The 15,446-nt window shown below is 53.2% G+C and overlaps 1 protein-coding gene across 13 annotated transcripts in view; it reads right to left on the minus strand.

Moving 5' to 3' along the window:
- heph (polypyrimidine tract-binding protein 1 heph) overlaps window positions 1–15,446 on the minus strand; it is a 420,294-nt gene that overhangs the window by 69,906 nt on the left and 334,942 nt on the right. The gene's annotated exons all lie outside the window — the stretch shown is intronic.

The following is a 15,446-nucleotide window of genomic DNA, read 5'->3' on the forward strand; positions in this document are numbered from 1 at the left end:
GAGCGCGACGTAAACGCCGCAAAGCGCACATATTCCCCGATATATTTTATCGCGCGTTGGCGAGATCTTGCAGAGACACCACTGAACCGCGCACCAGTGAGATTACCGATGCGTTAACATCGACGAGTAATGCCCCCGGTCCCCAAGAGAGGAAGGATGAAAGCGCACAGGCGCGCGATTTAAAATCCCGAAACGTTCTGCAAGCGGCAGCGGGCAGAATCGCGTCGAACAGGCCGCGAGGATACCCGGTGCATTTTTAAAGCGGCATAAAGCAACCGTTATCCGTTAGCGGTATACGTATCCTCGGCAGAAAATGTTTTTCTCCCGTGGGATAGCGGCGACATATAGAAAAAACACACACACATGCATGTGTCGCACCGTACCGTACCATCTGCAAAGCCGTTTAATAACGCCGGCCTGTGACGGATGCGTGCATGCACGCGCGCGCGTTTGTATTTCGGCGAATTTCGCGGGGCCGTCCGCGCGTTTTCGAATTTGCCGTGTGTTTAATGCGGGCGGCTTAACGCGTAGCAAACCAACGTAGCCACGAAAAGCGTACCCGGTTATTTCCCTTCGATCAGCTGCAGCTTTCCCATCGTCGCGTATATATGCATATAAAGCGCGCGAGTGCGCGGGTGGAAAAGAGAGAAGGAGAAAGGGGGGGGAGAGAGAGGAGAGAGGAGAGAGAGAGAAGAGAGAGGGAGAGGCCACTAATGAATCGAAAATTTCGACGCAACTCGCGAATGCGAGCGAGAGCAATTATTCGACCGGTGCATCTGTAATCCGTCGGCTATTCAGACGTTTCATTATTATCGCGAGGATGAAGAGAGATACATATGTGTATATGTGTGCGCGAAGAGAGAGAGGAAGAGAGAGAGAGAGAGAGAGAGAGAGAGAGAGAGAGAGAGGGAGAGAGAGAGAGAGAGAGAGAGAGATTTATCCGGGACAGCCCCTAATGCACCGGAAAAACGCAAACCGCAAAGAACCCCTGGCGAACACACCGCCGTAATTAATAACCGGCGGGAACAATTCCGCATTTTTATCGCGCACACGCGTCGGCCTGTTCTAACAATTGCCGGTGCCGAGTGTACACCAAGGCGAATAATCATCGAGAATATCGGGGACCTGGCACTTCCAACTCTACTCTATTTCCACTTCGGCCGGCGGGGATCGTAAATCCCGGTGTGTGCTGCATAAAATGCAATTTTATCCTACGCTCGTCCTAGCGACAAATTAGCGTCGACACCTTTGCAATTCTAACGATACACGAGGAGGAAGGGAACACGGAAAAGCAGGGGAAAAGATAAACGAAAGGAAATGCCAATTAAAAATTCAAATATAAAGATCACACGGCAGCTGTCGGGAAGGCGCGAAAGGTGAAGGAGGAACGCGGCCGTGTTCGCCGCGAGCGAAACGAGCTCCGACGAGCGAAAAATATCTCGCACGTCGGGGAAAGTCGCTGAATCGAGCGACTCGTCGCGACTCATCATTCGCTCCGAAGAGCAGCCGCGCGCGCGTTGCTCCTCGGATTAGAATCTTGCACGGCTCTGGATTCTCCAGAGATCTCAATCCGCGCGGATCCGAGCGGGATGTCGAGCGACGAGAGGCGCGCCAAGAGTCCGCGCGTCATACACGAGCGCGCGTTGACGCGGCTGCACCGCCGATGAGCGGCGGTGTTCGACGCCAGTCGTGTGCATTTTTGCGTGTGCACACACGCGCTTCTGTTTTGAGAGCGACGTGCGGAAAATGCCGTCGACGAGCGCGTTTACGCGTGCTCACGCGCGTGCATGCGTGCGCGTAGCGCGAGCGTCGGTTAAAAATCGCGCTCCCGCGTTTTTACCTCTTTGCCTCTATTTTGCCCCGTGGCCTGCTGCTTTACGCATAATTATCGCGATATAACGCCGCAAATACCGCGTTACCATTATCGTATCAATTTTCGCGCCACGTTCCATGTCCGGCGAACGCTAACCTGTCCATAGCGTTTCGTCGAATTCCTCTTTCTCTCTGTCTCTCGCCCTTTCTCTTCTCTCTCTCTCTCTCTCTCGCCCTTTCTCTTCTCTCTCTCTCTCTCCCTCTCCCTCGTTGTTTCATACGCGCTCACCGATGCGCCGTGGAAAATCTCGCGTTTTCCCTCCCTTTTCGCTTTTACGAGTCTCGTTCGGTCAGAATGGGAGAGAGCAGAGAACGGACGCGAACAATAGGAGGTCGTTATTGATGGAACGAAGCAACCCCCGTAGCGGAGCGTTTGATCCCGAATGCACGTTGCACTAATGGTGCTAATGATCCGCCGTATAGTATCCGCCATGTCGGTACAATAAAGCACAGCTCGGTCCTGTGTCGTTTTTTTCTCCTCCGTTCGACCGCCTTCCCCCCGCTCTCTTTCTCTCTCTCTCCTCGCAACGCGGAAAATATGCGGTGATCGCGGAGAACGAGGAATGACGTGTGCGTTACATTCCTGCGCGATATCCTGCTTCTCATCGGCGGACAAAGCGTGTAAAATTGCATTACAACGCGGGAAGCTTTAAGCGGCGCTGTGTTATCAGATAATACGATTTATGGGATCTAATAGCTTGAACAAAACGATCGAATTACGAGCAAGTGAGCGTTCTACGTGTGGAATACGCGGCCGACACTGTACACGTGCGCGACTATATCGACGTCTCTCGACGGAAAAGGGGTAGAGACGGGAAGAAACGCGGATCTTGCGATTTAGAATTCGGTGGCTTACGCATTATTGGACTCGTCAGCCGCATCTGCTCGAGTGAAGTCTACGGCTTCGCGATCGGATTTGATTTACGCGATGTTATCGAGTCACAGTCGCTATCGAGCAGCACATATCGGCGATACATCAGTCTCGCTCCAACTGGCGATATTAAAGCGGCCACGCCGCTGAAACGCGAAAGAAAAATGTAGACCAAAGACGGCGCGAGAACTCCGGCTCTCGGCTCGGCGCATCCATCGGGATCGCTGCTGCAAATAGCCGGCTAACATGGGTTAATCGGATCCTATCCTGTTTGCGATTGGATTAAAGTAACTCGCTTAAGACCGGGGCCGGGTATAACCCCAGCATTGATCCTGTCGCTTAACCGAGTTACCTTCCACGATGTCGAGACGACGAATTTGTCGTTCGTTCGACCGTACGACGCTCTCTCTCTCTCTCTCTCTCTCTCTCTCTCTCGTCGGCGCGCCGCTCCGCGCCGCGCGCGTGCCGCCGCTGCTGCTCGCTCGCGCGTGTAGGCTCGCTTCGCGAAAGAGTAAAAAAGAGTGCAAGATAAAAAAGAAGCTTGCGATATGAACTCGCGACGCACTCGCAAAATTACATTTTCGTTTCTTTTTACTCGCTCACCCGCTAGCTTTCTCTCTCTCTCTCTCTCTCTCTCTCTCTCTCAATCTCTCTCTCTCTCTCTCTCTCTCTCTCTCTCTCTCTCTCTCTCTCTCTCTCTCTCTCTCTCTCTCTCTTTATGAACCGGTAACTGCCGCCGGCGTTGCTGTTAGTGCCGCTGCACGTGATCGATATGATTTGCCACTCGCAACAACAACATCTCGACGCGAAATGAACATTCTACGCGTCATTTCAACGTCAACGTTGAACGGCGTGCACGCGTGCGGGAACGGGCGCGAGCGAAAGAGAACGAAGGCGAAGGCCCGCGAAGAGCTTCACGAGCTTCACGAGCTTCACGAGCTTTACTCGTGACGCCACACGCGCGACACTATCGAATCCGGATAACCGCATTATTACGACTAACGCAAAAAAGCCGATTCCGGCGGCGCCGAGCGGAGCTTCCTACTACGATTTAACTCCCGTGGAAACATGCACGAGTGGTCCACGTCGAGATCGGGAGAGGAGTCAATCTCGACGGGACTAACTTTTCAATTTTCCCTCCCAACTTTGCGAGGGTGTAGATTCGCCTGTGTGTGTTTGCGCGTACGCGCGCGCGCGCGCGCGTGTGTGTGTGTGTGTGTGTGTGTGTGGTGTGTGCGCGCGCGCGCGTATGTGTCATGTCAGCAGGTATACGCGCGTGATCGAGAGGCAACGAGAGATAGATAGAGGTAGAAACAGAGAGAGAAAGAGAGAGAGAGAGAACGAGAGAGAGAGAGAGAGAGAAAGAGAGAGAGAGAGAGAGAGAGAGAGAGAGAGAGAGAGAGAGAGAGAGAGCGGAGGAGGAGGAGGAGGAGGAGGAGAACGTGGGAGGTCGTCGCTCAATTTCCTCGCTGACGAGCCAGGCGACTACCTGTAGACGGCTCGATTTATCACGGCCTATAATTGAACGGAAGCAATTTATTAATCGGCCTTGCGCGCGCGTCCGAGCGGATCGATCGTATCGCGTCGTCGGATAGAGTGTCGCGGCGGTGCTTCTTCTATTTCAGCCGCCACGCCGTCTCTGCAAGCGCGGGAAACCGCAAAGAAGACGGCGCGGTATCGCGAAAAATCGAATTATTCTCCGTCTATTCCGGCAGTCTCCCCTGCCTGCTTTACGTCCATCCGCCGGCCCGAAAACGATCGACGAGAGTGAGGATAGCGTTTCGCGAGATGACTCGAGAAACGTGAGAGGCTCGTCCGTGTATCTCGCTGCGGAAGTACTAAGCATACACCTCGCGGAATAGACCGAAGGTAGAGCTCGGGTCTCTCGGTTCTCCCGACTCGACTCAACGTTCGAGGTACACAGAACAAATCGTCGGGAGGGGGGGGAGGGGGGGGGAAGAATAGAGACCGAGAAGATCGGCGAAGAAGTTTCTAATTAGCCGAATAAATTCAGGCTCTCGCCGCTCGCGTGGCAATTTCGGGCCAATTTTTTCCTAGTCGGTCATTAATTTCATCCCGAGTAATTAATTTCCCTAAGTCTCGGAGGTGCTTCCTCATGCGCGGCGGCTCGCGCGAGCACCGGCCAACAAATTTGCTCAGTTTGAAAATTTCGAAACTCAAGTTTCCGCAGTCGTATCCCACCGGAGATGCATCGCGTCATATTTCCGCGTTATTTTTTCTTATTTCACTCCACTATTTACCACGACAACATAGTTACGACGAATATTTTTCAACGTCCGCCGCTCATATTTTCGCCATACGCTCTAGATACGAGCGCGAGAGCCGGCGATGCCGACCGCACAATAGCGCCCGGTTTCCACGGTAATTACCCCAATACGCATCGCTACATACAATTTCGTGCGCTAACTGTAGATATAATTACCGAATAATATTCCGGCGGAGAGAAAGAGAGGGGGGGGGATGGCACGACACGAAGGCGTACCCTCGCACTGATTCTCCAGACTGTTTCCACTCGTGGAATTGATACGCGCCGAAACCATGCGAGGGCACATTGCACGATGACGATTTTGTTAACGGATATCAACGACGGCGGATTGTCGCCGCGGCGGCGCGAATTTCCTGCGTCTAAAAGGTGTGCACGCCTTGGTCGAATATCTGCCCCTTTTTTATGTCATTTACGGGCATAAAAGAACGCAAGAGTGCTCTCGTCGCAATTCCGTCACGGAGAGAGGCCGTCTCGCGAGGCGTCCGAAGCGAACCGAGAACCCGAGCCTGCCTGCCTAGCTGACTGCGCCTTCCACCGAACGGAACGGAACGCTATGGTATGGTACAAGTATGGCACGGTACGAAACGTGTTTCCAGGGGCCGGTCGTAAAAGTCTTTAACCCGTTTCGAGACGTGACCACTCTCCCTCTCTCTCTCTCTCTCTTTCTCCCTCTTTAAACGTACCGCCGCGCATTTTCACAGCGACGGCCAAAGTTTTCCGAGCGGTCCGAGTTTCACGACTTTCGGCCGAATCGGCCGGCCGAAATCGCGAAATAGACCACGGAGTCTGAAGGAGTTCCCTCACTCAAAGAAAATTTCGCGCAGCACTTCGGCAGCCAAGGCCGTTCGTCCGAAACGAGGTTTCTGACGGAGACTCGCGCACGCGTGCGGGCTTAATCGCGAACGAAATACGCCTTCATAAAAAAGAGAGAAAAGGGGAAAAAAAGAAAGCAAGAAAGAAGAGACAGTTGGGATATCTCGTTCGTCGCAACGTTCCTGCGCAATCGTTAAATAGAGAATAATAACGTTAACATGGGCGGGGTGTAAGCGTGGCTTCGCCGTTAAAGCCGTGTTAAAGCCGCTGACCGAGCTGGCGAAAAGCGAAAGCTCGCCGAATATCCGCTCGCCTCTTCGAAATAATCTCCGGCGTGACGCCGCGACGTAATCGAAGACCGTGACTAACGACGTTCCTCATGGTCTTCCGAGTGTACACGCGCTCTTTTTCGTGCAATTAAAACATTTGCCTGTGTCGCGCATTATCATACACTGGCGCGACGCCACCGCGCGACGCGTTATTATCTCGCTGATGGATAATTAAGGCGACATCGGGGGGTCGTCCGCTAAAGAAACTCGGCCTCGTGGTCTCGCAAATTGCAGCTTGCAGCGCGTAAAAAGAGAGAGAGAGAGAGAGAGAAAGAGAGAGAGAGAGAGAGAGAGAGAGAGAGAGAGAGAGAGAGAGAGAGAGAGAGGGAGACGGAGAGGAAGAGTCGCGGAGCGGTTATCTCGTCACGCTATTACTGCAGTCGCCGTCTGTCGACGTGCTTGTGACCGGCTAGGACGAGCTTTTCCCTCATCGTGGCTCAACATATGTCCGCCGGCCGTCGTAAACTTTAAAGGATGCTGCACACGTACGCCGGATGAATTTCTATCTCGCCCGTAACTCGCCGGAGAGACGAGGACGCCGTGAGACGTATTAACGAGAAAACGAGATTAACGTTTCGCACAAATTGGATGTTCGGGAAAAATGGCAATCGGCGGCGGCGGCGGCGGCGGCGGCGGTGGCGGTGACGAATTAAAATGCACGATCGTTAATGAAATCACGAGATTAAACGGGACTTCGATCGCAGCCGCGAAAGGTATTCGGCCAATTATCAACCAGGACCGTAAATCCGTACGAGAGACCGAGACACGGCGAAAGCCGCGTTTAATCCGCAAAAGTACTTTCGCGCGATACGCTAACGATGTGTTAATAACTCGCCTAATGGAAATCGCTCCCGTCGACAGGCGAGCCAATCGGCGGCGATTTTTCACACCGGGCGAATACGAGCGAGCAAAATTCGAGCAAGATCCCGGGGCGAAGCTCGCGGCACACGCGTCGCGTCGCGTTGCGTCGCCGAGTCGAATTCGCGGACGATTTGTCGAAACGACAACGAGAGGGAGGGGAGAAATAACGGGGCTGCGGACGCGAATAATTCCACGCGATAGCGAAAGAGACGCGGACGGATGGAAATCGTTGTCGCTGCCGCGCTTTCCCGTGCTCGGCGCGAGCTGAGCCTTTTTTCCTTCCGCCCTCTTGCCTCCGAGCCTTATGACATCGTGCCGTTACTTCAGCTTCTCCTCTTAGCCCGTAAAATGCCGCGAGGTGTACGCATGCTTGCAAAATAGGGACGACGAGCCGCGCCCTCGAGTCTTCCCGGCGAGATATTTCTCTTTTCCTCTTTTCACCGTTCCGCCCTTTTATACGGAAACATGCCGAGTACATCCGTCAGATGTACATTTTAGCTAAGCATTGAAATGAATTAAATTACTCGAATTTAAGAAGCTACGCGTTCCCTCTTCGCTCTCTTTGCGCTCTCTCTCTCTCTCTCTCTCTCTCTCTCTCTCTCTCTCTCTCTCTCTCTCTCTCGCACCCTCTTTCTTTCCTTCGCCGTCGTACGCGTGTACGTTATGCGTTTTCCCAATTTCCCGGAATATATCTTTAAAGCAGCAAATGACACGCGGACCTCATCATCCGACAGGATGGAGGAGATTATTATTTATTACCGAGACAGGAAGAAGAAAACGAGATTCGTCACGTGCAAAAAGCGAGCGTATCAAAATGTCGTCGGCCGGCTGTAAAAAGTGGGTCGAGTCTCGAGGAGAGACGACGGGTTATGTTTAGATAAACGGGTGCGTTGCACGCGACGCCACCAAGTGAATCAATAGCCGAGCCTCGCGAACGGCCACGCACTCTCTCTCTCTCTCTCTCTCTCTCTCTCTCTCTCTCTCTCTCTCTCTCTCTCTCTCTCTCTCTCTCTCTCTCCCCTCCCTCCCCCTCTCTCTCGCTCCCCCCCTCTCTCTCTCTTTCTCTCATGCATCCGCGCACATTTGCATAATGGAAATTTCATTTCAATCTAAATAAACACGCGTGTCGCGTAACGCGACCGGCATCGCGAATTCGAGTTCGTCTCTACATGGCGAGTTTCGATCCGGCCGACAAGGAGGGAGGGCTCCCGCGTACGAGAAGCGCTCGGCTATGCTCGCGGCAAGATCTCGTCGTTTGCGTTTCAGATAACAAGCTTCGCCGTTCGCGTTTGCGAGTCGGTCCGAAAGTGGCATTTCAAATTTGACGTTTCACGAAAGCTTCGCTTGTGGAGAGCGAAGCTATTTCACGCGTTACCACATCGCGTCGTTCTCTCTCTCTCTCTCTCTCTCTCTCTCTCTCTCTCTCTCTTTCTCTCTCCGCCGATGCCGCTACGTGGCGCGTACAAAAGAATCGGCGTTGACTAATCGACGAGCGAACGGTGAGGAAGTGTCGTTAATTGGACTTGCGCGCCGAGGAAAAAAGAAGTAATCGCGGAAACGGAAAGCCCGGGGAAACGAACGCGGCGTAATAATTAGGGAACGAGTGTGTCCGCCCGTGCACAAAGTAAAACCGAAGCGACTTTCTCTTCTTTTGCCCTCTCTCTCTCTCTCTCTCTCTCTCTCTCTCTCTCTCTCTCTCTCTCTCTCTCTTTCTCTCCACCCTTCCTGCCATCGTGTGATCTCCGCTTCCGCCGGCAATGGGCGACGACTGCTACTAGTACCGCGGGAGATCTAACTTTAATTGAATTTAAATTGAATTTAAAATATTAATATCGTCGCCAGTTATTACGTTTGCCCGCCCGCGGCGTTATCGCGTTCGCGACATTCCGCCCTTTGCGGCGCTTTTCTAACCGCCCCCGCACGTCAACCAACGGCTCATCCCGAACGTGCGCGCAACTCTCAGTCGTTCTCTTTCGCATAGCGCGTCACCTTTCAATGCTACACTGCTCGGTCGGCGAGTTAATTAGTCAAAAATTGAAAAGTCGCGTTTATCATACGAGGAAAGGAGAGAGAGAGGGAGAGGGAGAGGGAGAGAGAGAGAGAGAGAAATAGTGAGGGGGAGAGGAGAAAGAACGAGTCTACGAGCGTACGTAAAAGTGCAGTTTCCCCCCCGCGTTCCCGTCGCTTCTTAATTAAATTACGTACGAGAGGTTGCGGCTACTTGACGGCCACTGAAAAGCGGTTTCCGCGGGAACCTCGCGGATATTTTTCTCGCGCAAGAAACGAGGCTCGAGATGAAAGACAAACAGGGACTCGGCCGGGGCTCTCGAGATACGGATACTCGACGACATGACTCGCTGGTGCACTCGAATATCGGAAACGTTAAATACCGCCCAGCGTTTTTTCTCACAGCCTTTCTAACGCATACAGGGAAGCGACTGCCTATGTCGACGTCTGCAGCGATTTTAGATGTTGCAAAAGTCTGCATTCCACGCAGGAATACAACGGAACCAAGTTCGGACAGTCAAGTTGGGGAAATTCGGACGAGGAGAGGTAGCCCGTCGAGAACCGCGTTCGCCAGCGTGTCCGTCGAGGATTAAAAGGAAATGCGCGCGCGTTACTGAAATCCTAGGAGGTTCCGGTATAACAAACGCAAACGCTCGTATTTGGATACCCTATAGCCAGGACCGTCCCTTTTGTAGACCGAACACCGCGGGCGCGAAAGTCGGAGGCCGCCTAAGGGCGGTGGCGGCCGAGTAAACAGCGACGGCGAATGAAAGACTCGCCGACAACGCGCGAGGATTAAACAAAGCGCGGGCAGAAATGCATTTCTAATGCCGGCACAGTTGTTGATCGATAGACTAGTCCCTTTTTCTCTACTATTTTTCGCCGAGCGCCGCTCCCTGCACCGAGGTGCAGAGAAAAAAAGAAAGGAAAAAAAAAGAGAAAGAGAGAGCGAGAGAGAGGGAGAGAAAGAGAGAGAGAGAGAGAGAGAGAGAGAGAGAGAGAGAGAGAGAGGGGCGCGGCCCCTAAGGACGAACCGGACTGCACGCTCGTTAATTAAAACGGCGAGAAAGCCCGCATGGAAAAATCAAAGTCGACGTATGTACGCGCGCATCTCTCACTGACGAATGTTCGCGCTCGGAGTCGAAGCGCTTGCGATGACCCTTCGATCGTGATTGCTCGACCTAACGACGCGTCAACAAGGTGGAAAAAGCTGCGGGCGGAACTGGCGATAGTGCGCAGCTCGCTCGATGTTGACCGACGAGATGAACTAGATTGATTCCCGACGATCCGCGATTAAGCGTATCCCCGCAGCTACGCGCTATATTTATTAAGAACGGACAGGGGAGTGCCTTCTTGCTGTTGATTCTCGTCGCGCGTAATTTATCGTACGCGTCTCGTATCGCGTAACACCACTTGGAGTGTATTTCGTTTTTCTCTTTCTCAGCTCGACCAAAACCGCTCGACATCCCTTCGCCAGGACGCGCGAGATTATCGTCGTCGTGTTTTGTTATTCGACGATGATAATCGAGATTTGTTTCACCGAACCCAGCGAGCGTCGCGAAAAATCATGTCGGCGGTCCAACTTCGGCGGGGGGGGGGAGGGGGGGGCGTAGAAGTCGCCGCGCATGTTTACGCGTCGAACAGAGCGGAAAATCCGCGGGCGGGAACGAGGGTAGTTTGCAGTATCGAACAAAGAGCCCGTTCCGCTAACCAACTTAACCGGAAACTTCGAATCAAAGCAAACACGGAGAAAGTGGCCGCGGGGGTCAGCCCGGTCCGGTGCGGCGATTCATCGTCAAACTCGATTTACTACTGGCGTGCCATAATGCACGCGAGTTTCGTCCTTCTCATCATTGTCCTCGTCGTCGTCGTCGTCCTCGCCGTAGCGCACTGCCTATTTGCACGTAATTGGGAAGCTTAAGCCCAGGTATACGATAATAACGCGAGTTTCCCCACCTGATCGAGTTACTTGGATTGTCTTGGCCGCCGCGGGCGGACGCGCCGTTGAAAACGGATGGAGAAGGAGAATCGCGATTCCTGAACGGCTAAGGCCACCGCCACCGCCGCCGTTGCCGCCGGTGGTTTGGAAATTGCATTTGCGAAATACACACACACACACACATATATACAGCAAGTACATACAGCACTTGGCACCGCTTCCGCTACGATGTGCCGTAATTTCAACCGAGAAAGCGTCCTTAACTTAGCTAATGACTCCAACTGTTATCTATAACTTCCTAATCATTACGATTGCGACTTCTGATTATATTGTGTTCGTAAATCACGCTATCGCTCCGCGCTCCTCTCGTCGGGGCGCGCGATTCCGACGAAATAAAAAATAACTTTCGCGCAATAGGGATGAAGAAACGAGGCTCTCAACGATCGCGCGAACCGACGGAGATCGCCGGCGTCCGCGATCTCGAGGGACGACCTCGCGCTGGTCGATTAAATCGTCGTTCTCTTTCGCGCGGATTCGCGGCAAAATTACCTGGCCTGTGACTGGCTTTCGGCCGAATCGCCGAGGCTTCATCGACGCGCCCGAACGAGATTACGCGAGTGCGTTTAATGCTCGCGTGCGCACCCCACACCTCCGACCGGCGCACGCACATATGGGCGCGGCGGTCTCTAATATGGTGGCGCACAACAGGTATGATAATGCGAGAGTCGGGCCGGCCCGGGCCGCCGTTTATACCGGCAAGGGATTAAAGTAATGCATCGATGCACCGGTTCGCCGCATTGAGCCAGATGAAGAGATTTACCCTCTCGCGCAAATTACATACGCATTTGGCGGCGCTCACCGAGAGCGCGCGCGCGCAGCGCCGCGTCTTGCACGAGATGATACCTTGCGAAGGATACGCGATTAGGAGAGCGTAGTTGAGCCTGGCTCGCTGGCTTGTTAGGCATCGGAGTGGAATTATGACGTAGCAACTAAACTTACCACGATGCAATGCTTTCCCGAACAAGTATGCAGCACGAAATCAAGTACGCGGGAAACTTTGCGGGAGTCGTACGACGTCGCGGCGACGTCGTACTCGAGCTGCGATTTCAGTCCCGCATCAATCTAGCAAGTACCGTCGGACTTGAAGCGTCAACGAAGAACCTCGAGATACAGCGGTCTATCTCGCTCAGAGCCGTGTTGCTAGGTAAAATCTTTCGTGACGATCAGAAAAGAACAGTTCATAGAATGTTATAACATCGAGGTTCTCCAGTTCGAGGTCCTTCAAGTTCGACAGAATTTGCAGGGTCAATGTCGAAAGTTTCACGTATCGCCAACGAGTGTTCAATCAAAACTGAATTCTTAAGTCTCTGCTTTCCTTTCTCCCATTTTCGACGTCGAAATGGCCGTCGAATTTTTCTCGGCCGCTTGGCCAAGCAGGGATATTCTCCGGAGGGGGGGGGGGGGGAGAGAATTACCCCGCAAGATTCGCGTGATGTAATGACGACGAGTAAACATCCCTTTGAAGGAGTTTCATGTACGCCGTTTATGGCACAGTCATTTAATGGATTCCACCAAATAGGATGCTCCGCCTATAGCGTATGCTCGCGCAAAGCGCACGCTTGCAATTAACCACGCTGATTAGGCAATGCGCTTTGAAGCGACATGCGGATGATGAAAGGTTCGTACGTTCTGTGTGTATCACTGATTTTATACCCAAAGGATTCAAATTTCTCGAAATGATCGAAACGACGAGCGTGATGGCACACGACGGGATCTCGCAATAGCATTTATTCATCGGAGTGGAGCGCGATTTCGCTTCGAGCGAAGGATTCTCCTGATTACGCGTCTGCTGGCCCTCGCGTGTAAAATGTGGAACGTTTTGTATTTGACGAATTTCGAGTGTTGCGTTTCATTAATAAACTCGGCCCGATCGAGTACTTTGAAGCAATCGTTTATCGACGTAATGAGCCAACCTTTGGGCCAAAACGACGCGGCGGGTTACAACGAGGCTTTGGAGCAAATTGGCAAAGAGGGTATTGGGTGGTCGCGGAAGAGAGATCGCGAATAAAGCCGGGAAATGGAAGGAGGGAGAAGGATTCGAGACCAAAGCGCGCCATCAAATACGCATTCGGAGGATTTACAAGTTATTCAAATATTCCCTGCCCGGTAAGCTATGATGAATACTCGGTGTTCCAATTTAATCCCCTTCGAAACCCCTCTGTGTGTGCGCTGTCCGCGCTCAAATCACATCGTCGCGTCCCATCCGCTCGCTCGCTCGCTCGCTCGCACGCTCGTTTGCGACCGCACTCTACGGCCATTTTCAGACGATTCGTCATTGATTCGCCGTGTCGCATCGTGGAAAAATTTCGCGCGAGCTCGATGAGCCGGCGCGAAACGGGGAAAAAGGCTTCGGTGTAACCCGCGATGGAACTCATTTTCGCGCGACAGCGAGACAGCGGAAATTGAAGCGAGTCATCGATCGCGGCCCGCCCGCAAATAAAGCGTCCGTTGCGTGAAGCTAACGAAATATATTATCGATGCGATCGCTCGCCGGTTAAACAAAAACCGATCGAAATCGATCGAATCCCGCCCGATACGTTCTCGTCGCCGCGTTTTCCATCTAGCAGATCTTATTCTCGATCCTCGTTAAAATCTCCCCCGCTCAAAATGTTCAATTTGCGCGTTTTCAGCGGACGTCGCAAAAACGTCGCTGAAACGACGAATTTCCTGTCGTACTCTCAAGTGCATTATTACATTATTACAAAGAGCAGCGAATCGCGCTCGCGAGTTTCGAAAATGGCGAATCCGAGCTTTCCTGGCGCGCGCGCTTCGAGCACAGAGCGAACACGAGAACTTGCCGCGCGCGCGCGCCCGGAGGCGATACGCATTGTTCGCAATCTGAACTAATGTAGCCGCCGACTGTCGGTCCATTTTTGCGCTCACGTCGCACAAAGGTCGACCATTTGAAGCACGGCGACCCGGTATAATAACGCAACAAGACGCGCATCGCGGTACTTATTAGCGGCGATATGCACGCGCGTCCGCAATTTTTGCGTCAATCAACGTAAGAGCGCCAATGGCAGATACGAATTATCCGAGCGCGCCTTTACCGGACCACTTACGTGAATTGCAATATCGCGCTGACGTCGCACACGGGCGACGATGCCGCGAGAGAGAGAGAGAGAGAGAGCGTTGGGCAAGCGTTGTTATCTGAATAATCATCGTTACCGGGGTACGAGGCATCCACAGGACATCGCAAAACCCACAGCTTTATGAAGCGACGTTAACCTCCTCTGACGAGCGCTGGTCGCACGTGCGAGCACGGAATTAATGTCGCCGGAGCGAATTGATATTTTGATCACGCAGGCCGGAACGACGCGGGCGGACGAGCGGCCGCGTAAACGTAATTCCGTTTGCGCGTAATCGAGTCCGTTGGGAGAGTCCGGGAGAGATCGCAGATGGTTTACGGTTTTAGCATCGCAGAGCCGGATCGTAGCGTCGCGATAGTTAGCCGGGAGGATCGCTCCGTATTTGTCATTCTGCCGCTTTGGAATCCAACAACCGGCAGTGGGGGGAGTGATATGTATCAAAACGTGTCGTAACGACGCCAAGTAACGATACGATAACAGTTGAAGTACAAAAAGAGAGAGAGAGAGAGAGAGAGAGAGAGAGAGTGTGCTTCTCGCAACAAACAAACCATTTCTCTCCATTCTCTCTTTCTGCGAGAAGACTCGAGAGAGGATACGCGCGCCCGGGGAAATATTTATTTGCAATTCGCGTATTCCCGCGAGCGAGTACTCACGGACAGAAAATGTATTAACGTCAAGCAGTGCACCCGGACACGATGATGGGAATCCCCGAATCGAGGGAAAATCGCGTGCGAGAAGGTCGCTCTCGCAAACGCCCGGCGCGAGCGAGGAAAAGAGAGACTGGGGGAGCGCGATCGCGAACGCCACATCCAGCGTATTGCGCGAGAACGGGAGCCGAGAGCAGCGGTCGATAGAAAACGTTGCTCGCTAAACCGAAACTGGAACTCGATAAACCGGCCCTCGTACGAAATAATAGCGCCGCGATGCGTGTAGCGTCACGAACGAGCGTCGAGAGAAAGCCTGGAGAGCTGCCGAGTGGTTGGCCGATGGTTGGCCGGGGTTGAGCGAGGAGGATGACGATGTCGGGACGATTGCGTTTCCATCGGGGAGAGCACGGTCGCCTTTGTCACGGCGCGGAGCGAAACAGAGCGCGCGGGTAATAATGGGATAATAATGCTTAAACGGGCGATCGTCGACTCGATTCGACCGCGTATCGACGATTCGATTGTCTCCGCTATTGCACGCCCGGCCATGCGCGTCGTCGCGGTCGCGAAGTGCGTCACTCATGCGGCACAAATCCTCTCTCTCTCTCTCTCTCTTACTCTCGTTGGAGTACACGTCATAGTACTCTCCGGCGATGAGAACTGAGCAACGTCGC

This window comes from Harpegnathos saltator, unplaced genomic scaffold, assembly GCF_003227715.2.
Source record: "Harpegnathos saltator strain DR-91 unplaced genomic scaffold, Hsal_v8.6 scaffold283, whole genome shotgun sequence".
Taxonomy (NCBI): domain Eukaryota; kingdom Metazoa; phylum Arthropoda; class Insecta; order Hymenoptera; family Formicidae; genus Harpegnathos; species Harpegnathos saltator.